We start from the raw sequence: 24,500 nt of genomic DNA, 5'->3' as shown, positions 1-24,500 counted from the left end.
ACAGAATCTATTTCTATCGCAGCATCTGGGACATGTTTGCTCTTGGAAAATATTTGCCGAATTAATGAATGGACATTTTTATAGGTGAGAAAACAGACTCATGGAAGTTAAACACCCAAGGTCTCATAGATGATGAAGGATGATGTGGTAATTCTTCTTCCCCCAAATATCCGGTGTGTTCCTCTCTGCTTTACTGGTTTCTGGGTTCACACACAGCACTGTGGTCAGATGGAAGAAGATACCCTGAAGAAAATCCACCAATTGGATTTTCAATAGTCTGGGTCTGGAGAAGGCTTTCAACCTGAGCTCAGAGTGTGCTTACAGGCTGGACACTCCTGGGCATTCCAGAGTATCGGCACACGCTGCAGGCCTCTTTGGGTGACTGGCTATTTCTGAATCTCCAGGTGGGCCATCAGCACCAAGAAACTGAGATGACGGCCATGAGAGCTTGCTTCCAAAGATCGTTGGGCCAAAGTGGAGATTGCACTTGACTGCACAGGGTGCCATATTGAATGTTATGACCTACCACTGTGGTCTTCAAAAGCCCTGGTTAGGTGTCTTTCTGACACATTTTGGTGTTCATGAATTGGTATCATTTCATTTGGTAATTTCTGGTTGCCAGGCTGACAGAGTAGAGAGTATGCGTGTGAGGAGCACTCCCTGTGTACATCACGGTTACTACTGCAAAGGCTCTCTCTGTTTCTTCCTAGAGGGAGTGCTTCCCCTCGCTCGCTCTTCTCCGCCTTCCCCAAGCCTGAGATGTTGACACAATTGGGGCCGCCGGGGCTGAACTTCCATCTCCACTCTCTGCAGCACGGCCCCACACAATTCAATTCAATGCGCGTATGTTCAGTGGCCACCCTGTGCATGAGGACCTTCTCTCCTTTCTAGGCTTTTCCAGATCATGCTGCCTCTAAGAAGCAGAAACCCGCTAACGACCTGGATAAGGAATTCCAAGCTGAACTAAAGATATGGACCCTGAACTCCAGGAATTTATTTTTTGTTGGGGAAGTGGGGGAGCGTAGAAGAAGAACCACGAAGCAGGGCTAGTTACGTGTCCTAAGGGAAAGGCAAACAAGTGGTTATGGACGCAGCAGCGAGGAGGAAGCGGTTAATTCCATGAGAGAGGCAGGCAAGGCTTCAAGGAAGGTGTGATTGGGGTTGGCGTCTGCAGGGAGAGCAGGGTGATTACATGCAGTGGGGATGGGAATAAAGGCATTCCAGCTGCTCGAGAAAGCACAGCGGGCTCAGAGAGAGACTCCAATCAAGGTGGCCCAGATCTGGAGCCTTGCAACCTTCCACTGTTACCATGGCAACACGCAAACACCACACTCCGGCCCTGCCCCCCCTTAGCGTGTCTCCCCACTCCGGGCTCTAGGGCTCTAACCCCGCCATTCCAGGGAGCTGCCTGGCCCAGGGCCCCAGGGCGAGGGTTCCTCGGTGTTGTGGCCTGAGGGGCAGGCCTGCGACAGGGAAACTTTCTCTCCTGTCCCAGGCCTCCTGACCTATTACGACTGGAAGGCCCGTGGGCAGGGCTGGGAGTGGCTGGTGATGCGCGGGGGCCCAAGGCCCTTCAGAGGGTGTTCTCCATGTTCGCCCTTGAAGGCAGATGATTGTGTAAGACGAATAAAGTCGGGCCTCCTTCTCTCCCCACTCCAGCCACACTTTATTCCTCTCTATATTCTTAAATGTGGTACTAATCCCAATTTCAAATCTGGGGTCACAAGGGTAAACAAAGCCAGTTGCAGTTGGCACAAGTTCAAAGGGATCTCTCTCTCTCTCCACACACACACACACACACACATACACACACACACACTCACTCAGTAGTTAGCCCACCCATGCAGCAATACCGCTAATGTTTAGCACAAGGTCTGTGGAAACCAAATGAGATATTTGCCCAAGAGGGGCAAAACCTACGTCAGAGGCTGCGAGCGGGAAGCCCGTGAGGTAGGTGTGACCAGTGACCAGCGGCCAGACTGTGTTTGATCTGTGGCTTTCTAATTCCACAGCACATCCTCTCCATACCCCCCTTCCACCTGTGTTACTCTTTTAGGGGTGGGGGTCGAAGCCTGCCCTCTCCTCCATTCACTGGCTCCCTGACAGCAGAGAGTTCCGCCCGTAAAATGAGGGTAAGAAGAGACTTGGCATCACAGGGCTGCTGTGGAAATCAGATGAGCTGAATAATCTGTATAATGTGGCAAAACCGTGCCTGGCACAGAGTAGATGTTCAATAAATGTTAGCTTTGTCCACCGGCCCCCGGCATCCGGGCTTGCGAGCCCTGCAACAATTAGACGGCGAGGAGCTCAAGGGTGCGAAGGGATGCAGAGGCGACATGCTTAACATGGAAAGGCGCCTCTTGTTACTTCCGGCAGAGCCAGTGAGGAATGCTCTGGCCTGTGGAACCCTAGCGAAGACGGGCCTGTGTGCAGCCCCTAGTGGCTGGGGTGAGAGAAGGAGGATTTGGTGGCCTGGGGGCTTTCTCTGGAATTGTGGTTTATAGAGAGATCACCATGGTTGGAAATTTCGTCCGCACTCTCCTGCCTCCCCTCCTTGATGAGAGAGAGGTTACCTGCGCCTACAGTTCCACTTGACTGCAAGCTACTGGAGAGCTTCTCCTCCAGGAATCCCCCTTGCTTCGTGCTGGCACACAGAAGATGCTCAACCCCGAGCCCGCCTCTTACATGCACTTTGCAGAGGCCTCTGCTGGGCCAGGTCACGGGCGGTATAACGGGTCGGGCCGCAGCAGGGGGAGGGTCTAGGGCTGGGCCTGTGCAGAACAAGGAGGTCTTGCAATGGGTCGTGTTTTCACACTTGGGGAGTGAAGCAGCAGTTTCTGGCTTAGGCAAGTCGGTCAGAGCCTGGAGAGCCAGCTGACCAGGGATGAAGTGGGTATCGGGGATGTGGGGAGTGGCACAGTCCGCAGCCTGGGCGGTGGCCCATGCGAGCAGAGATCCCGGGACAGAATCCCATCCCAGGGAAGACGCGGCTCATAGCCATGCGTGAGAGGGTCGGGATTTGCTCCCAGGTGCTTACAGCCTCCAGGTGGAAGGTGAAATCTGTGCCTGCCTGCTGTTTGGTTTGGTTTTTTAAATTCCCCGTAGCTTCAAGCACCGCGTCAAACACACAAGAAGTTTTTAAGAAATGCGTATGAAAATGCAGCCTGGAGTCACGTTGCGGCAGCTTCTGCCTTCTAGGGCGAGGCCTCCAGGCCTCCTAAGAATTTTTACAATTCTCCTTTTGCAAACAGGAGCCGGAGGTGGCTGACCGAAGGCAAGCCACGGCAGCCAGATTGCACGGATGGTCCCTGGTGCCACGGAGCAGGAATTACCAGCTGGGGAGACAGACCTTCCCACGAAGCTACTGTGTCCCGTCCGTGCCTGCCGGCTGCGTGAACGGCCTCAGACACAGCGCAGCCCTGAGCGAGGAGGCACTGAAGCAGCAGGGCGATCTCGAGATGGACGCAGAGGTTACGGCTTTAGAAAGTGGTTTACCAGGTCACGTCATTTCTTCCTTACACTCCCATGTGACCCTAGGGCCTCCTGACCGGGGCACGCCCAGATCTCCGCCTGAAGTCCTTTGCACGACCTCCCGCTCCTCTCCCCCGCCTTCTTGCCCCTCTTCTCTTGTCTTCTCATGGACATGGAGCCTGTGCAGATGCAGAGAGAACCACAAAGGCCATTCTAGGCCCTTCCTCATCTTCTTCCCCTGATCCCTGGGCCATCTTTGAATTGAGAAAGCCTACGAGTTGGAACGTAGCCCGAGGCATTGGAGTCATGTAACAGTGTGGCAGGGGCTGGAAGTTCTTCCTGTCAAAGCACACATGTCTATTCACCTGTTTTAATGAGCAGCTACCAGGTGCCAGGCTCTGCGCTCAGGGAATATAATCATGAAGTCGTGCTGCCAACGGGTGACGGGGGACAGCCATATCTTACCAATGGTCAGAGAAGTTTATACATAAAGTCGTACACTTTGATTTGATCTCCTCTGGGAAGCCTGTCCCCCGGAGCTGGGCTAAGTGGTCTTCCTCTGGTCCCGGGGTCCCTGTTGTGACCCCTCTCCTAGCATCAATTACACTGTGTTATAATTGTCTCTTTATCCACCTACCAAAATTGACTGTGAGCTCCTGATTCACTATTGGCAGGGAAACTGCAGAGTTTCTGTGTGGGAGAGGCTAATGGGTAACACTCTGGAGCCAGGGGAAGAGCACTTAGCTCTTGGGAGAGGGCTCAGTTTTCTCATCTGTAAAGCAGGCCTAACAGTTGAGCTGTCCTGACCACTGAGTGCGAGGAAGGAGGTGAAGTGCTCCATGCCGTGCCCGGAGTGATGTAGACTGTTCTCCAGAGACGGTACTGTTGTTAACTGTTCCTTCCTCCTCAGTTACGCCAAGAAGAGTTCATAGTTTATCCAAATATTTTCTTTCTCAAGCATCCAAATACCCTCATCTCCAGGACAACAAGGAGCAGGATTTGCTATCCCTCATTGAAGCATAAGATCAAAGGCCACAAGTCAAGAGACTAGGGATGGGTAAGTATGCTTACTTAATATGCATATTCCCATCAAGAAAGGATGTTGATAAAAATGTGGGAAAAAGGAAACACAGTTTGGCAGTTCCTCAAAATGTCGAACATAAAATAACCATATGCCCAGCAATTCCACTCCTGGGTATGGACCCCAAACAACAGAAAACAGGTGCTCAAACCCATCCTTGATCTTGCTTGTTCACAACAGCCAAAAGACAGAAACAACCCGAATGTCTCTCCACAAATGAATAAACAAACAGATGTCGACACACAATGGAATAGTACTCAGCCACGAAAAAGCACGGAGCACCAACACAGGCTACAACGTGGATGAATGTGGAAAACATGTTATTGAAAGAAGCCAGACACAGAAGGCCGCATCCTGTAGGATTTCATTTATATGCAATATCTAGAATCGCTCTATCTATAGAGATAGGATACAGATTTGTGGTTGCCAGGGGCTGGGAAGACGGAGCATTAGGGAGTAACTGCTTAGTGGGAACTGGGGTTGATTTCAGAATAATGGAAATATTCTGGAACTAGACAGAGGTGGTGGTCACACAACATCACGAATGTCCTAAGTGCTGCTGAATTGTTCACTTTAAAATGGTTAGGATTGGGGCATCTGCGTGGCTCAGCAGCTTAAGCGTCTGACTCTTGATTTCTCCTCAGGTCATGATCTCGGGGTCTTGAGATGGAGCCGGGCGTTGGGCTCCGTGCTCAGTGTGGAGTCTGCTTAAGATTCTCCCTGTCCCTCTCCCACTGCCCCTCCCCCCATTTGCATGCACTCTCTCTTTCTCTCTCAAAAAAAGTTAAATTTATGTGATCTGAACTTCACCTTCCAAAAAAAAGTGGGAAGAGATAATGTAAAATTTCTCGAAAGCTAAAAGATGGTAAATGGAAAAAAAAGGTATAGTTTCTATTGGTAATTAAGAAGTGTAAAATGGCATTGGTTGTTCCTCTTAGTGCATATTTATTCATTCACTGCAATACCGAATGTTGAATGACCACATATTTTAATGGTTTAAGTATTCGTTATTGAAGGATTAATTTTTTTTTAAAGATTTTATTTATTTATTTGACAGAGAGAGAGACAGCCAGTGAGAGAGAGAACACAAGCAGGGGGAGTGGGAGAGGAAGAAGCAGGCTCCCAGTGGAGGAGCCCGATGTGGGGCTCGATCCCATAACGCCGGGATCCCACCCTGAGCCGAAGGCAGACGCTTAACCGCTGTGCCACCCAGGTGCCCCAGGATTAATATTTTTTAAACCACTGAAAACTTATTCTTGGAAAATGTCAGTCAGGACGTCAGACCTCCTTCCCCATGTGGCACATGCTCTGTGACTGTGTGTCCCGTTCCCTTACCCCAGACAGGGCGGGGGAGATGTAGTTTCTCTGTCTGGAAGTGAAATATTCTTTCCATGGCAGGCTGTAAAAATCCGTGCCATTCATCCATTGCAAACACAGTAAAAAGCAGCGTTTCCTCAGAGGGGTCAATAATATCCTCGCGCAGAGCTACCAACAGCATGGTAGTTGGAAATCACCAAGTATCCCAAGGCACTCGGCACATCATTGCCTTCCTTCTGAATCAGAGAAGGCCATTGGGCCAAATCTCCTGCAGGCCAGGAACTGAGTTTCTCATTTGGAAAGCAGGAGAGCTCTGAGCAGGGCATGTCTGGATGGTGTGGTGTGCAAATGGGCTGCCCTCTCCCAGAGGCCGTCTCATTATGGCACAGAGTGGGTCACCCAGGCAGTGAGCCTGGGGGTTTTACTCTAGACCACTGCCGTGCTGTGCTGGCCACCGCTACTCCGCAGATGCTGGACCCTGGGGGGTGGGAGGGAAAGTTTCAGGTCGGGAGTGGAAGGTAGAGAGAGGGCGGAGGCTGTAAACCTCAGTCGTTTACAAGAAACGGGCTTGACAGATGGGTAAGTCTGCAGGGCTGGCCTTAAAAGTGGTGTGTTGCCTTTCAGCGTTGCCACTTCTCTGTCCCATAACGTTGAATAAATAATTGTGTTCATAAAGCAACCTGGCGGGGGGGGGGGCAGCATGGCTGTCAGATCGCATGCCTCAAATTCTTAGCACCACTGTTCAACAAATGGCTATCGAGAGCCTAGCATGCACACTACAAATGTGAGGGAGCCAACAAAGGTTGGCTGAACGTGTGTTCTCGCCCAGTCCCAAATCATTGGGAAAGTGATTCTGCCCTCTGTTAGTGCCTGGGGAATTTTAGGCCACTGTGCACAGCGGGGCCCGATGGAGCCTCCAGGCTATGGCAGGGGGCTTTACAGCAGAAGGGCTTCTGAAAGCCCATACTTGGTGCCCCCATACTGCAGAAGGTGCTAGAATTAGAAACTAAGGCCAGAAGGACAGAGACTCAGGATCTCACTCGGGTCGGGGAGAGAAAAGCAAGCTTCCAACTTGCACTGAAGCTTTCTCTTCTCTGTGTACGGCGGCCACGGTCACAGGTCATGCAGGCTAAGACACAGCCTGCCCCCTGTGTGTCATTCTGTGCGCAGAACACTACAGCTAATGGAATTCTGCAGTTTCCACTGCTTCTTTCACTGACCTTAACGCCCAGCCTCTGCACCCACCTCCACACCTGTGTCCTGGGTTCTCAGGACAACTTGAAGACTGAAAGTACTATAACCTGCAACTATCCTTATTGCTGTTATATTTTTTTTCCCTCTGTTCTGCCAGTTTTCTTTTACGACTTGCTTGGAAAACTAAAGAAGTTGCTGATGGGCTTTCCTTAAGCCTATCCAGCTTGAAATCAGGAGTGTATCTGAGGAGAACAAAAGTCAACTGAAAAACATCCTGGGGGGACGAAATTGTAGACAGTTAAGAGCAAAGGCAAGTCTGTGATGGCTTACAAACAACCATCTGCAATTTTGACCAAGAAATACAGCAATGATTAGGTTTTCTTTCATTTCTTAGCAACAAGCTCCAAGGAGCAGCTCGCTTGCAATCGTGAGAGCAAGTCTCTTGCCAGGGGCCGGGATTTGGTTTGGATACTGCCATGGCCCCTTGGGAGTTGCCCTGAGAAAGAAATGTCGTGTTTGTGGGAGGTTCGTTTTGGAACTCAGCTGTGGGGAGGCCCGCTCACGTCCCCAGGTGGTGCTCTGCTCAGATGGCTCGGGCAGTGCGGGTGGAAAAGTCAGAAACTGAAGCTGGTCTGTGGCCCTGGGGATCGCCCTTCAAAGAATTGGCTGTTGATTTTCCTCTTGTTGCATGGAAAGGGAAAAAGTCTAGCTGCCACTGTTTTCTCCCTCTTACAGTGCCTGTGATGAGTCTCCTGAGCTCCTGTTACTCACCTGGAGCCTTTCTCATGGACACTGAAAGGGTTTTGGTTAATTAAGGCACCCAGTGCTATCTCCTTTTTTGAGGGGTATTTGGGAATTTTAATTTTTTAAAGATTTTTTTTTATTTATTAGAGAGAGAGAGAGAGAAGAGGGGCAGAGGAGGGAGGGGGACAGGGAAAGGGAGAGAATCTCAAGCAGACTCCATGATGAGCACAGAGCCTGACGCTGGGCTTGATCTCAGGACCCTGAGATCCTGACCTGAGCTGAAACCAAGAGTCGGATGCTTAACTGACTAAGCCACCCAGGTGCCCTGGTATTTGGGAATTTTTGAGAAGTTTCAGGACAGAAGTTGAGGAAACAGAAGGGATGGGTGTGGTATGGAGATTGCCTTAAAGAGGAGACCTGCCCCCTTCTCTGGAAGATCTGCTCCTGGTTTTCCCTGGAGGCCACTCGGGGAAGGCTCAGCCTTCAAGTGCCGTCTTTTCATTTCACATCTCTGCCAGTGTCTGAGTGCCTGTGTGTGTCCTCGTGTCTGAGGTACAGACGGTGCAGGTGATAGAAACCCTAGAAGTGTCTGCCATTTCTGAGCGGAGAGCGACAGAGCTTGGGTTCTGGTCTCTCCCTTCCTCAGCCGCTGAGCCGGGACACACTTCACCTCTCTGAACACGAGTTCGCTCATCTGTGAAGTGACGGGCGGGGCTGGCTCATTTCTAGGTGTTTTTCCACTTGAAGTCTGTGAGCCTGTGGTTATTTCCTTTTGCTCATCAGTAGCCAGCCCTTATCAGAAGTCTGTTTAGTCGAAAGCTTGGGTGTCGGCTTCAAATTTGAGCTTCACGGGGGTTGGACTATGTCAGGCTTCCTTGGTTGGGACAGAAGAAGACCACAGATCCACTCAAGCCATCAACTGAGGCTCAGATTCAGGGCCAGTGCTGGCTTAACCAGCACCTTGGTGACCATTAGGAAAAAAGCATCCCCTCTGAGTGGACTCGGTGCAACTGGAGTTGGGTCCACGTCCTGACAAGTGGAATACTGGCTGCTTTCAGCCACGAGCTCCCAGGAGTCCTCGTGCTGTACAAGAGCTGCGAAAATATTAGCAGAGCATTCACTTCTTGGGCTCTGACTACTGGAGGTAAGGAGTAAAAGAAGTGGCCAGAATAGATGCATGCCATTGATATGACGGAAGGAGACTTTTATAATACAGCTAAAAAGCTGCAAGACCGGGCCTAAGATACTCCCCAGATCCTACACGTACACAGTGCATCTGAGCTGGTAGCTTCAAGAGGAAAGATTAGTAAGAATAATAAAACAACTTACATTTTTATAGAAAGTTGCAGTTTACATGGCACATTCAAAGTATCTTTCTTTTTCAATTTGGTTCTAACTATTGCCCTAGAGAGTAACAACTATACCCCCTTTATAAAGATTTTTATTTATTTATTTGAGAAAAAGAGATTGAAAGAGAGCACGAGCAGGGGGAGGGGCAGAGGGAGAAGCAGGCTCCCCGCTGAGCAGGGAGCCCAACGCAGGGCTCGATCTTAGGACTCCTGGGATCATGACCTGAGCCGAAGGCAGATGCTTAGCCAACTGAGTCATGCAGGCGCCCCCAAATGTCCCCATTTTCATGTAAGGGAGATGAAGCTGAGAGATTCAAAGACTTGTCCAAAGTCAGCTAATAAGTGGTCAAGGCAAAAATTGAAGCCATGTATGTCTAGTTCCAAGTTCAAGGTTTTTTTTCCTTCCATACTGGGTCACATAATTTCCTGATCTGGGCCATAGTAGCCAGACTTAAAGTACTGTTCTATCAGGGTTTTGAATTTGTCTGAGAAAGTCATCCTTCTTGTTCTAATGTTGGTAGGACTCACCCATACAGATACAATTACTAGACTTGGGGTATGAGTTCTGGAGAGGTCTTGGCAGATCTTACAGTTGAACTAAATTATGCATTTCTCATACGGTGAAGTGATTCCTGGGGATTCACTCGTTTGGTTAAATGCATCTGTACTGCCTGTGTGCCATTAATGCAGGATACCCTCCAACATTTTAGGTCTCACCCGCAAGGCACCCTGGGAAGGCCTTGGAAGTCTAGAGAGAGTCACCGGGGAGTCACCATGTGGCATGAAAATAATATCTCTAGGCAAGTCAGTATTGACCAAATCCAAGACTCTTCAGTGTTAACATGGTCTCACTGATAGTGTTATTAACAGGCTCCTTTATCCACCGTCAACATTGCTTTTATGCACATCGTTTCGGAGAGTTAAATTGGAGCCCCCTCCATCTGTCCCTGAACTCCAGACCTGAATACCCACCACCTACCATGTGTCTCTGCCTGGGCATCTCCTGGGCACATCTAACCTAAATGTGTGTAACGTGTTAATCGACGCCACTGCCCGCAATCCACTTCCCAAGCCCACTGCTCCCTTAGTTCATATGATTTCCATTCTGGACATCGCAGTGCATCATCCCCCATCCCCAGCGCCACACCTTATAATCATCCTCTGTTCCGTTCACTCCTCCCTTAGAGCATTCACTTGGCCAGGAGACGGACTTTGACTCTACTTCCTAAATACCACTAACATCCATTCCCTTTCCTTCGTTTCCACTGTCATGATCTTAGTGGAGGTCCTCCTTATCTCTGCTTCCCATCTCTCCAAGCCAGTTTCCATCTGGCCACTAGTTCTCACTCCAAAGACAAATCTGACCACACCCTTTTCCTGCTTAACCACCAAAAATGACTTCCTTAGTAGAGTACTGTTACCCCATTACTTGCGGTTCTCCCATCGTGCCTTTGACTTTGCATATACTCTTTCCTCTGCCTGAAATGCCCTTTCCCTAATTATTTCCTAGTCATTTCCAACACCTTTCTCATCCATCATTCCTGCAGTGTTGACTTCCAGATAATTCCGGGGGAGTTTATCACTCCCTCCTTTGGGTCATTTCAGTGCCCCATTGCTACTGCAACTATAATGTGTATTCTTCTTCTTCTTTTTTTTAAAGATTTATTTCTTTATTTGAGAGAGAGAGAGTGCGCACATGGGGGGACGGGCAGAGGGAGAGAGAGAATCCTGAAGTAGACTCCCTGCTGAGCACGGAGCCCATTGCAGGACTCAGTCCCAGGACCCTGAGATCACGACCTGAGCCAAAATCAGGAGCCGGCCATTTTACCCAACTGAACCACCCAGGCGCCTCAAGTATAATGTGTATTATTCTGAACTATAGTTTGTTTCTGTATCTTGTGTCATTTATCAGATTGTGGGGCCTCAAAAGCAGAAACGATCTCATTATCTTTGGATTCCAAGGACCTGGCATGCTGCCCAGCACACAGTAGGTATAGTAACTATTGTATGAATGGATGAAGTCAGTAACTTAGCTTGGTGAGTGTTTATTATTCTCTCGAGTTTAGTATTCAGAGAAAAGGGCAGAAGTCATTCTCTCTTTATTCTACAGGCTAAATATTGACAAAGTATGGAGGCGGGAGAAACATTTGTTTTGTCCTGTATTTCTTTCCTAGATTGTATCTTGGGTGGGAATGGGGAGGCAGAATTTCAGAGGAAATGAAGGACTCAATCAGATTTCCCTGCACAGCTGCCTTGCTAACCCGGCACTGGGCAAAGGGAAGGTACATCAGAGTAGGAAGTTGATGGTAAGACCCTTGCTAAGTTCTTTGGAACTTGACAAATGACACATCGATGGTACTTTTCAGACCTGTTCCTTATAACTCAAGGCTCTCCCATTATTCATCCGGACTTCAAAACGAGGGTTCCTTAAAATTAGCTTCAGATTCTTACAAACTTTAGTTGAGTGAATGAAATGCACCCGCTTTGAAGGAAGGTGCTTCTGAGGAAGGAGTGATCTTCTCAAGCACACTATCCCTCCCCTTCCTCATTGAACAGAATCCCTGAAACAGTCCTGCAAGGTAGCTAGCACGCTGGCTGCCAGCAGCCTCGGTAAAATTAGGGCAGTGCGCCTCTGGGTTGGTTTCCCTTTCGGTTAGGCAGGACATGTGTTCAAACTAGCTAACGGGTATAGTTTAACTCAATTATTACACAATGTATTCTGGGAAGCTCTTAGAAATACTAGAGAAACAGGTCTTTTTGTGTCCTCTACCTTCATGGGTGAGCTGGGGGTGGGGCTGGGAGTGAGCCCATTTAGAGACCCCAAAAAATTAGGAAGCAATCTGTGTCACAGTAAATCCCCTGGAGGCTCAGAGGCTAGCAGACAGGTTCCCATTCCACCCCTGGCTCCGGGCCATATTTTCGTTTCGGCTGGTTTCTTACCCCTGTTGAAAATTAAGCTTCACTTAGAAAAATGTAGAAACATCTACGACTGAGATGCTTTTTAGTGGGTCTCGGGCCTTGACTTTTTCAGTAGCAAACAGAATGTCCCGCTGTCCCAAAGCTCCTACCGGGCAGCACTGTCAACTGGACTAAGAGAACTCCACCCCCACCCTCCCACCCCCAACCCATGTGGACTCAGCCCAGAAGCAGATGTCAGCCTGCTGAGAATCCTCGCAAAGAAGGGAAACAAACTAGAAACAGAATCCTGAAGGGCCAAGACGCTATTTAGAAACCATTCTTAAATCTCACTTATCTCTGGGACTGGTCAATCCTTACAAAGAATGAAAGTGAGCTCGAAGTTCCCTTCCAAACAGAGGGCAACTTAACCCCCCCCCCCACCTTAAAATGTATTAAAACACACACACACAGCTTAAGATATATTAACACACACGGCTTCAAGTGTAGTAAAACATACACACGCAGCTTAAAAAGTATTCGCGCACACACACACACACACACACACACACACACACACACACACACACGGTCTTGAGACTCACCTTTGGGTGCACCGGAGGGCTTCCTGCAGGCGCGGTGGCGCAGGGGACCCCGCGCGCTCGAGGCCCGTCTGACAGCGGCGGGTCCGGGGAGAGGTCCAGGTCCCGGTGCGGAAGCCCGCCCCCCGCGCGGAGCCGGGTGCCGAGAGGAGGGGTCAGCGGGGGCCGGGCGCCGCGCGTACCTGCCGCTCGCCCGGAGGAAGGCACCGTCTGCGCTCTCTGCCTTCCCGCGGGCCGACGCCTCGCATTTTTGAGGTTTCACTCCAACTCCGTCCTGCCCCTGATGTCAGAGACACGACTTCCTGAATCAGACTCGCCCTCTCTCCCGCCGCCTGGGCTCGGCCCCAGCTCCCCTCCTGGGCCCACAGACCGCCGGTGCCCTTGGACTCGGCGCCCCCGCCCCGACGCGCCCTGCTCCGGGTCTCCCGCCGCCCTCCGCCCCCGCCCCCGCCCCGCCGTGGCGGGCCGGTGCCCCAGCAGCGCCGGAACACGCCTCCTCTCCCGCGGGACCTGCGCTCTCCCCGCCCGCCCCGCCCGGCCCGGTCAATTTCACAGACGCACCAAGTTCCCGGGGACCTGAGATGATTCCGGGGAAACTTAGGTGAAAGCAGCCCGGGGTTGCCTAAGGGAGCAGCCTTCCTGGCAGGGGAAGTGGAAGGCATCTGGGAAGGGAGGCCATGGGACAGACTGGGTGAAGGCTCCCGAGCCTTATCTGGACGAACAAAACAACCAGCTGCCTTAGTCAACCTCAGGATGACTGGGGGTGGGGGGGTGTGGGGGGGTGTGTACACGGAGTCTTGGTGCCACTCCCTGAGGGCTTAAGGAAAACCCTGCCCCATCTTGAGCTGTCAGAGCAGAAATGAGGGGGAAACTGGCTGCAGAAACTTCTCAGAGGTTCTTCCCTGTCATCCTCAGTTACCCTCCATTCACTTTTTACTCTGATTTCCGGGGTCCAGTTTGGAGCACCTGGAACTGTAGAAAATGAAAGGGCCTGTGTCAGTGTGGGGTGTAGGACCCGGGACAGGAAGCTTTTCTGTTCACCCATGGCAGGGAGAGTTCATTGTCTCCAAGGTTACTGGGGGCAGGCCGGTGTGGGGGGTGATACCAGGACCTGGCCCTGGAGGGGCCTCCTCAGAGTCATCTGGGCAAGTCCTTCCATGACACAGACCTGGGGTGCTGCCCTCTTGACCGTATTTGCCAGGTGCCCACGGACCAGGTGCCAGCTGCCAGGTGCTGAGCTGGGTCTTGCCCTCCTCTGCATGTGGGCATTAAAATGACTCTTGCAGTCAACCGTTTTGACTGAGGAACAAGAGACCCCTTTCTGTTAGTTCTGGAGAAACCAAACGGCTCTGAGTTGAAAGGCCAAAGAGAAAACCAGCCCTTCAGTCAGAAATGCCAAGAATGATTAAGGAAAGAAAAAAAAATGTGTTCTTCCAACAGAAGGAGATTAGATGAGACTCTTTTCCCAGAAATCCTGATGGAGTGAACTCAGTCTAGATCTGAACAAGAAGGGGGAAAGCAGGTTCCAAAAGCAAGTGGGCTAACGAGTACTCCTGGCAGAAGTGGGAAGATTGGGCTTGCGAGGTTGCTTGGAAGTGTCCAGATTGAGGGGCTTTCCGCAGTTGATGGGTTTACCAAGCTTTGAGCCTGCAATTGTTAGAGTTGGTTCCTCTAACACTCCTGGAATTTAAAGGCAGGGTACAGAGTCTGAGGGCACTGAGGAAGCCAGGCGGGGGTGGCGGGGTGCTGGCCAAAGGATTGGGGAATGGATATTTCCTTCCATCTTAAGAAAGGACACGAGATACTGTGCCAGGTGCTTTACACATATCATTGAATCTTTCACAACACATTTATGAGATGTAGTATTCTCCTCGTTTTATGAGGAAACAGGTTCAGAGAAGTGAAGCAACTTCCTCAGAGTTATAGAACTAATAGATTGTGGAGTCCAGATTTGAGTTCCAGTGTTTCTGAACCCCCAATCCGTCCTTTTACTACTATACCATCAAGTGGAGGAGGAAATCGCCTTCTGGGAAGGAATTCCACACTTGAACAAGGGTAATGGTTGGGTCTGCAATGAATCCTACTGAGGGAAGGCTGCAGAAAATACTTTTCTGGAAATCTAGAGCAACATTACAGATTGGCTATGGCCTAAGTGGCGATTATTTAGCGTTGCTTTTGAGAGGAAACAGGAAGAAACCAAACCAGAGAAATGGAGACAATTGGCTTGAGCTGAGGGCTTCATGGACATTGTTTTAAATGCTAGAAAGAAAATCAGAGTCCTATCCATAAGGTGGCATCTCTATGATGTCCCGGTTAAGCAAGGAAAGCCGACAGCTTCTGGGGAGAGAAATCAGTGACTCATGGGTGAGCAAGATGGCGGATTGACTCATACTCGGTTGCTAAGGCTGCAGGGTCTGCTGAGGGGCTGACACTACTAGGCAGATGCAATTATGGTAGAAGAAAAGGAGTGGGCATCTGGCCAGATGTTCTCATTCTGGGTGGATGATGCATCCTTTACTAAAAAGCAGGTTAGAGCACCCACCTACTATTTTACTCTCTTGGCAGTTAAATCCTAACTTTGATGAACTCATAAATGGCCCTGGGCAACCACAATGCTGTTACATTTTGCTTAATCCTCATTATTTCTCAAGTTTTCAGTAAAGGTATTTGAAGGTGGTCAAGGGGTTAGCGGGCTCCAAATGGAGTGAAACAGAGCACTAGTATCGAATTAAAAAAAAAAAAAAAGAAGCCAAAATAAGCAGATATGCGAACTGAGACTGGAAATTTGAGTGACCACCCCCTACTAATTTTAGCACCTGGTTTCACAAAGTTATGTTGGGGATGAACGTCTTCCCTCTCAGGGTTGTGAAAATAAGTGAGGTATTTAGTATACAACCATAGCCCGCTATGAAGGTGAGGACTGACTACACTGGCTTTTCTTTCTTGACAATGCCTGTTTTAGGCAGGTTGACTTTCACTGGGCAGCATCGATCCACCCTGCGCTCCCTGCAGACACTCTCCCATCAGTTTGCACATGCCCTGAGTCTAGAAGCCACATCAAAGATAATGTGTTTGCGCCCAGGACAGTGCTGCCCCCAAATGGGCATGTTCCTCAGGTATGGAAAATATTACATTGAGAATCTTATCTTACTCTCCTCTAAAACTGTGGCGTATTCTTACCTGTGACACTTGGGTGAAGGTCTAGAAGCATAAACGGGGCTCCAGAAAGTCAGCGAACAGCAGCCTGGACCCTTTGAAGTCAGAAGGGCTTCCGACTAGGAGCGGGCTGTTAGGAAGGAATGATCTTCCTATAAATGGTGTGGATAAGATGAGCACAGACTTGTTCACCAGATCCTGAAATACAGCAGCAGCTTGGAAGCACCAGAGAGGCAAGTTCAAGACAAGTCAGCGGAAATACTACACCGCGTAGCAGGTAATGAATTTAAGGAATGGATTATCTCCCAGAGGTGGTACAAGCCGGCAACGTAAATGGATTCCAGAAGGGTTTGGACAGACGTGTGAATGGCAGAACCATAAAGGAGAGCTTCAGGAAGCTAAGATCTACTCCATGCGGTGGGGAGTTCTGGGTGGCCCAGCAGGCCCTTTCACTGTACGTATATGGGCTCTTCGTGGACAACAGTCTTGGCCTCGCTAGAACTGGGCTTTGAGCCAGTTGGCAGTGCCCGTGCTACCTGTCCAGTCTCCAGTCTCAGTGGCCTTTGCCTCACGAAGGCGGCAAAACCTTGTGCTTTTTACCTTGGCCAAGTATTTTCTGCAGATACCATCTTTTATTTTTAGTCTCGTGCGTGTTTCAGTTTTAGCAGGTTATCCAAAACCCAGCAAGTTTTTCAGCTTAATTATAGCCATTCTAAGAAAGCATTTCCTCTGCTCTCCACCAGCTTCCCTTACAGCCCTTTTTAAAAGGCATTGCTTTTTCATTTTGGCTTTGGACTTCTAAACAGATTTGGAGAGCCCGTTTTCATACCAGTTATTCTATTTACTTCTTGTGATTAGATTTCTGTTCAGAACGTTCCATCTAAACTGTCGAATTCTGACAGAAATTACTCTAATTATGAAAGCTCCTCTGAAAAGAGCAGCGACAATATACTTTTCTTGGGAATTCTTTTCAATGCAGCATCCAGAATGCTTTCGATGCTGCTTCTGGGCTGCCAGGACAAATATTACTTCCATGCCTGTAGCTCTGAATCTTGGCAGTGGGGAAAGTTTCGGAAATTCTTGGATGTCTCCTTTGATAACGCACGTGTCTGCCCATGCATGCATGTCCTACGGCTGCCTGCGCTGTGCGCTTGCTGGGGCGCTCCTGTAGGTCCCAGAGCCAGAGTGCCTTGCCCCAGCCCTTCTGATGGGGTGGGGGGGAGGTGCTGGCTTTGTTTCTACCTCTGGGGCGTGAAGAGGCTCAGTGTTCCTTTTCTGCTTCTGGCGCATAGCCCCCCAGGGCTGTGTCTTGGAAGCTATGCTCAGGGCACCATGGCTGGCTGCTGGGAACTGGCCGGCACTACTGTTCGGTGCTCTGCAGCGGTTCGGCATCGGCTTTGTTCAAATGTAAGCATCAGGCCTCTGGATTCCAGTTTTCTGGCAGGGGTCTCGGGCTGGAGGAGAGCCCCACGGAGTTCTCATTTTGCCTCTCTTTGTGGTTCCCCCTTGTCTTCTGATCTTCTCTTGGGGACGGATTTACGTATCGATTTATTGAGTGAGCCCACTGTGCATCTACGCGGACGAGATAAAACATTTCTTGTCACTTTGTCAGCGAGACGTCTGGGAAACCCCAGCCTGCCCTGCCCAGCACATTCATTCTGGCAGAAGTTTTTGTCAAGGCTGAAATTGTTTATTCCTCTTGCCTCTAGGGCCCATAAAGTAACTGTGCCTTTGAAGTTTGTTTCCTTAACTAGTTCAGTGACTCAGAACCTCAACGTTGCCATCAACAAACTTCCTCTCCCTGGGCTGGCTCTTTCATAATAGGTAAGTGGAAGGACGGACAAACACACGAAATAATGGGATAGCTTTCATTTGCTAAGCTGCAGAGATACACTCAACCTCTCTATTTTTACTACCACTCACTTACTGGTTTTATGTGCTAAGCAGTGTATGCACATTGCCTTTAAATCTCTCGTAACACTATGAGGTACTATAATACCGGTCTAATAAATGAGGAGACGAGGATTTGGAAAATTAAAGAAAATTTTTTCCCAAAGATCAGATAAATGGTAAGTAGAGATTCTGAGAAATAGAAATACATTTATTCAGCACATGTATGTTCCCGGTACTATGAGAAACATAAGATATACAAAGATGGACCAGCTTACCCTAGAGTCAGACTTCAACCCAGAACTTTCTGGATTCAGAACTCTACTGCTACCCACTTTAATCAACTGGACAGGTTGGGGAAGCAGCCTCTATGTCTGTGGAACACAAACAATGAACTGATCCCGGGATGGTAATAATAATAATAATAATAATAATAATAATAATAATACTTGGAGCTTATATGTAAGTTTCAGTTTACAAAGACATGTCACATGTATTGTTTAATTTAACCCAATCTTTATTAGGAGGGCAGGGTGGATGAGAAGCTGGGGCTTGAAGAGGCTGGTTGCCCACCATAGTTGCATAATTGGACAAGAACCAAGGTGTTCTGTCTCCCAGGCCAGTGGTGTCTATGCTGTTGTATGCAGGATGAATGATGCATTCCTGGAACATTTCTTGGTGGAGTGTAGACCTACTGGTCATCTGAAAGTATCTAGACGCAAGGGCTAAACTGATAAACTCAAGCAGAATCTGGATATCTGCCTTGGAAAATTCCTGTCCTTGGAAAAGCATGGGCTACAAATTGCTTCTCAAATTTTTCCACCAAAGTCGCCCTAAGGGGTAGGAAATTGTTGCCTTAGGAAGACATTATTTAATATCTTGTGGCTTCATATGCACTTCACACACTTTTCCTATACCTCCAGGGATGTTACCGCCCTCCCAGTTTGAGAAGCATAGGAAGGGATAACATATGACACTTATTAGCTGTGCTCTAACCAACTGAACTAATAAATGCAGCAGAGCGGGATTTCAGCCATCCAGCCAGCCATGAGCAACTGTCTCTAGAGAATCTGCAGTAATCTCTGCACTGTGCCAGGTAGGCACTATGATATGGTCTTTAAGGAATTTACAATCTACTGTGAAACTGACCCATGAAATGATTAGCAGATATCAGAAAACTGCTTATAACAAAGTGCTAAGTTTTAAAAGTTAAATTTAAGGGAAGTAAGGGCTGGAACGTTCATGAAAACCATCCTGATAGAGCTGGGTTGGCCAGAATTTAGGAGCTGAGGAAGAATCTGAAGACAAGGAAAGAGAGTGAAAGGTTTCTAGGTTGAACTCACCATACACAAAGGTGTAGAGAAGGGATAAATGGTAGGACTTTTCTGTAAATAACATTAATTATTCAACGATCCCTTCTCAATCTCTCTTTTTCTCTCTAATGCAGAAAACGAGGGAAAGACTCAAAAGTATGAAGGAGAAAAAATATCGTCTATGAACCTGGTGACCAATGATAACCATTGTTACATTTTGATATGGGCTGTTCTACTCTTTTAGCAGGAGGTTAGAATTTGTATGGTGGTAGCTGGGGGTCACTGCAGATTTTGAACAATGGACAGACCACTCTCAAAAAAAGTCAAGCTGGTGGCCTTTTGTAGGATTTAATGCAGTGTAGAGAGACTGAGAGACTGGAGTCAGAAACTCCAGCCTGGTAGGAGACCACTATCTACTCTAGCTCCTGCCTTTAAAACTAACTAACTAACTAACTAACTAACTAACTAACTAGTTGCCTTGATCAGTGCAGAGCGCTCTATCCCTGGAACAATTCAAGCAGAGGCTGGGTGACCACCTGTCAAAGACGCTGTGGAAGGGATTGCTATCCTTGGAGATTTAGTCCATATGATCACTTTCAGCCTCAAGTTCTAGGGCTTACATTGTTAGCTGTGGAAATCCATGTTCAAATAGAGAATGATACTCTTTCTTATGACTGGACCACAATTGGTTTGCTCAGTAATGTTATGGGGAACAAGATAAATGTTACTGGGAAGTAGAAACCAACTGTCTTTGCAGTGCTGGATTTATTCTTGTCTATTTTAGCCTTGTCATATCTCTCGCCATATTATTTGAGAGCTACTCTTAGATGAGGAGCCTTTGAAGAGATATTCTTACCCCTACCCAATCTTACCTTGCCTGAAGCCACCATCCTCTCTGAAAACATCTTGACCTTCCAAGGCTGAGGAAAAAGCCAGGCCTTTGTATTCCCAAGGGACTCTGTGCTGACCCGCCGCAGAGCTGCCCACAGTAAGGAAATCACCTGTTTATTTGTCCCGCATGCTGGGCTGCAAGCTCTGAATGAGCAGGGGTGGTACAGTTCTCAGGAAATACATTTGCCAGTGAAGGAAGTCCCTTGGCTGGAAGGCCACATCTGGGAGGTTGTGCAGGCATTCCCCAAGCATGGAAGAGCATGGCGCCCTTCCTTATGAATTCACCTCCTTGTAAGCACCTGAGGAAGCACTGGGTTCTTTCCTTCCTCAGGACGGTTTTGGGGCCTGCAATGCTATCTCCTCACAAAGGGCTGAAAATATAGCTGGGACTATGCACGAAAAGGGACACAGGAAAGGAAAAGAACATAATTAAAGATGACATGGGGTCAAGGTATGGCATGGCTAAAGGGATTAGCATGGGCAGAGAGACTTTCTTCTGAAATCAGATCAGGTAGACACTTTTCCTAAAGCTGCTGTGACATTTATCGTAAGGAAAGGACCTTTCTACCCCTCCTCTGTGGCGGCCTTGGAACACTTCCTTCTCACAACACCTGGTCCTGTTCCAGGGAAACAGAAAAGAGAACGATAGCTTCTATTCTTCCCCACCTCCAGCGGCGGGCTTGTCCTTTGTCAAGTTCCTGACGCTGCCAGTTGTCAGTGAGGGCTGGGCAGGAGAAAACGCTGCGGGCTCATTGAGAATTCTGGACACAGTGTTTAAACCCGGAACATGCTGGAGCTGAGTTCCTGTGAGATTCCCACACGTTCCGAGAGCCTGAGTTAAGACGAAAAAGGTCTCTACTTGCAAGTGAGTTTCTACTTCTCCGAAGGAGTCACTAGGCAACAGTTTTCTGTGGCTCTAAAAACCATGTGGGTAAAAGATTGTTTATTTCTATATATGGCCGGAAAAGAGCCCAATGATGGACCGGCTTCCTGGTTGACCCTCTCCAGTTTTTCCAGACCTGCAGACTCCAGAGACTTCCAGGCTGGACATTGGTTTCTGTGGCCTGTGTGTCATTGGGCTCAGCAACGGAAAATCTGGCTCCCAGAGTGACTGCCCCCAGTTGTCCTCGTTCCCCACCCCTCTCCCCTTGCCTCTCCTCCCTCAGAATGCGGCAGCTAAAATGCAAATAATGAAGCTCTCACAGCTGCAGCCCTGCTAAAAATAGAAAGTTTGTTTATTTTTATGTTCGTGAAGCCCTTTTCCTGCTGTTGCTGTTGTTATGAGCATAACTCCCAGGCAGGAATGGGAAGGACTCTGTGTGCTGGTCACCAGCCAAATGAATTCTGTCCTGTGCTGGGGGCTCAGATCTCGAAACCTATTCGGGGACCAGAGGATCTGGCAATCTGTTTTCTTTTTTGAGCCTCTCCTCTCTTAGCTGACACCTGCTCTACAGAATTTGGGGTGTGGGTATCTTGGTTTTTAGATGATCTGCATGAATGTACTTCCCTTTCAAAGACAGCCTCCCCTTTAGTTATGATCTGCTCACAGGAGAGATGTGGGCAGAGGAAAGGACACTGGGCTAAGAGGCAAGAAGTCTGGGTGACCTTGGGCAAGTCTCAACTTCTCTGACCCTCAGTTTTCTTATCTATAAAATGGGCATAACAGTGTTTGCCTACAACTGAAGTGCAATAATGGATATGAAACAACTTTGAAAATTTCAAGATATCTGCAAATGAATTGTTTTCTGCTCTTGCTAAACAAACCCAGGCTTCTCGCCTGTGTCCCAAAGGTAGCTATTCCCATGGCCTCAAAGGGCTTTTGAGTGGCCCCTCCCAAAAGGAGGAGTGGAAGGGGGATAAGAAAACAGTACATGAGGGGGTGTGTTTGGATCATATTTCTTTTGAGATCTGAACAAAACGAACTCCTGTTGAAATACGTGAGAGGTGATGTAGGCGAGAACAGAGACTCCTGGGTGAGGGTTCGGGAACTCGAAGAAGGGGACTGTTTCACATTCCCTTAGCTTGCTGGTGGCTTTGGAGCAACCTCGGTCCTGCTGTGTGTCTTATCTCCCTTTTTATAATGTAGAACCATTATTAATAGTTCTCTTCTTAGCTAGAAGGGATCTCTGCTTGCAGGACCACCTACATCACTTGGTTTATACCACACACGTGGAGCTTGTCACCTGATCTCCAGACAGTGTCCTGGGGTGACACTTCCTCCTCAGAGATACTAATAGCGGAGGGCAGGGCTGTGTTGGCTGCCTCTTTGACTCACCTGGAGCCACTGTGACTACAGTATTTGCTTGTTTTTTTGTGGCAAACCCTGGAAAACTCAGGGCTGGTCCTAGAGCCTGGGTCACACTGGGCACCTCTATCCTATAGGCTTCTCTGTTGCATACAACAAAGTAATGACTTTGGCTGATTGGAGCAGAAAGAGAATTTATTTAAATTTAATTTTAATTTAGTTTTAAAATTAAGTTAAAATTAAATTAAATTGTAATTAAAATTTAGGGCCTCTGCGACTTGGATGAATCACTTCTTTTGGTTAGTCTTAAACTGAGTTTAGCATTTCCAGGGACACCTGAGTGGCTCCGTCAGTTAAGCATCTGCCTTCGGCTCAGGGCATGATCCCAGGGTCTTGGGATCGAGTCCCTCATTGGGCTCCCTGCTCAGCGGAGAGCCTGCTTCTCCCTCTGCCGCTCCTCCTGCTTGAGCTCGCTCTCCCTCTCTCTCTTTGACAAATAAATAAAGTCTTAAAAAAAAACTGAGTTTAGCATTTCCCCGTTTTGAATGCAGATAACAAACCAGGTTCTGATCTGAGAATTTATTACCGTCAGAAATCACAGATATTTTTAAGTCAATTTCAGTTGTTGCAGACGTTTCAAAATATTGTTTATGCTCATTACTACTTCTGGGTAAGAGTGGTTTATTAGACCTACCACTAGATTTATTTAATGTACTAATAAAAAAAGCACAGATATTCTGCTATCATATATTTGTTTTAAAAAATTTTCTAACTATATTTCAGAATTGTTGGTTATTATATTTTGTGCATTTAGAAACATTCTTGGGGCGCCTGGGTGGCTCAGTTGGTTACACTTCTGACAACAGCTCAGGTCCTGATCTCAGAGTCATCTGGCCGGGAGGCTGGGCTCTGTGCTCTTCCGGGAGCCTGCTTCTCCCTCTGCCCTCCCCCTGCTTGTGCTCTCTCTCTCTCTCAAATGAATAAATAAAATCTTTAAGAAAACAAAACATTCTCCATTCACTTCATAGGCTTTACCAGGCACACAAAAGGTTAAGAACTCCCTGCCCTAAAGCATGTCAGCTAGCTTACAGCAGGCTTGGCTGCATAACTTGCAGGGCCTGCGCCAAATGAAAACATGAGGCCTTTGGGTCAAAATTGTAAGAATTGGAAGACGGACCGCAGAGCATTAAACCAAGCACGAGACCACGCTGAGCCTGGGGACCTGTGTGACTACACAGGTTGCTGACCTGTGAATCCTAATTCACAGGCCCTGGCTCATAGAATTTCCAGGAAGGTCAAAGGGCCAGACTCAGGGGCTCTGCGGCCAGATATATTTACATCAATATCTATCATTGCTTACCTCCATAGACCAGCTCAGCCTCATGGGGAGAGGGACTCCCCAAACATAAAAGGGGCCCAGATGCTAAAGTGGCCAAAAAGCATGAGAAATGTCCTTGTTAACACCAGCATACCCAACGGGTACCCTGACCACTAGGTACACTTCTGAAGGAAGCCATGGGCTGGCAGGAACAGGCGGATACCTCTAGGTAGATGGGGCTATTGGGAGAAAATACAGACTGAAACACTTTAAATTTCTGGGACATTTGAATGGTTGCTGGGATAATAAGGCCGCATAGTTGGAATAGAGATTATTTAAGAAATTCACAACCTATGGAGGGAGAACATAAAAGCTTGGGACTTTCACCACATCTTCTCTATCTGCAAGGACAGACAATGCCAGGAAGAACGGAGGGGCTCTACACGGCCGCACAATGCAAGGTCTAGTTAATTTAAGAGTTTCCTGGAAACAAGAGGCAGCGAGTCAACATGGATATACTTAAAGTTGAGTCAAGACAAGGGGAGCAAGGTTTGCTGTAGAAATGAGCCTCCATGTGACGTAGCTTGGTGACACTCTGTGGGGCAGGAGCTGGGCCCCCAAGCCTCAGCTCATGGATCATTGTCTCCCTTCTCACTCTTATTAAAAAATAATTGGTAAGGAAGGGATAGGCTGTCCTGTTTCCCTATCCCCACAGAGTGATGGGTGGGCTGTTCTTTAGAAAGTCGTGCAAGGACAGAGCTACTCCCAGAGGCCTGGATAGGAGCCCAGCAGGGCACAAGCTGCTTTCTAGAAGGACGGCTGAGGGAGAGACTGCAGCTCGCTGTCCAGGTGCTCAGCCATCTGGCAGGTCGTCCAGAGGCCAGCAACACAGGGAGCTCTGCTGGCCAAGACAGAGGAGCCCTCCTCCACCCCCACCCCCACCCCAGGAGGCTGACAGGCACTGCCTGTGGGGCTGTCCTGAGAAGGAGCGAAGGGAAATAAATGCCCCTCCCCCAGCTCCTGACATGTGTCCA

At 48.6% G+C, this 24,500-nt stretch overlaps 1 protein-coding gene across 2 annotated transcripts in view; it reads right to left on the bottom strand.

Moving 5' to 3' along the window:
* The window catches only part of KIAA0040 (KIAA0040 ortholog), a 39,662-nt gene extending 26,292 nt beyond the window's left edge, over window positions 1–13,370 (bottom strand). Inside the window, exons 1-2 of one of the 2 annotated variants that reach the window (XR_015722825.1) lie at window positions 13,215–13,370; window positions 12,657–12,933 (exon numbers count right to left, since the gene is read on the bottom strand). The gene's annotated coding sequence lies outside the window, so the exon portion shown is untranslated. Of the gene's footprint in view, window positions 1–12,656; window positions 13,089–13,214 lie in introns of those variants that run through there. The other variant, XM_045811340.2, reaches the window with a different exon arrangement.
* Between the last annotated feature and the right edge of the window lie 11,130 nt (window positions 13,371–24,500).

This window comes from Ursus americanus, chromosome 2 (genome assembly GCF_024610735.1).
Source record: "Ursus americanus isolate L20-20 chromosome 2, mUrsAme1.1.p, whole genome shotgun sequence".
In the NCBI taxonomy this organism is placed as follows: domain Eukaryota; kingdom Metazoa; phylum Chordata; class Mammalia; order Carnivora; family Ursidae; genus Ursus; species Ursus americanus.
Note: the sequence above shows the minus strand (reverse complement) of the source record. Positions and strands in the feature narration are given on the sequence as shown.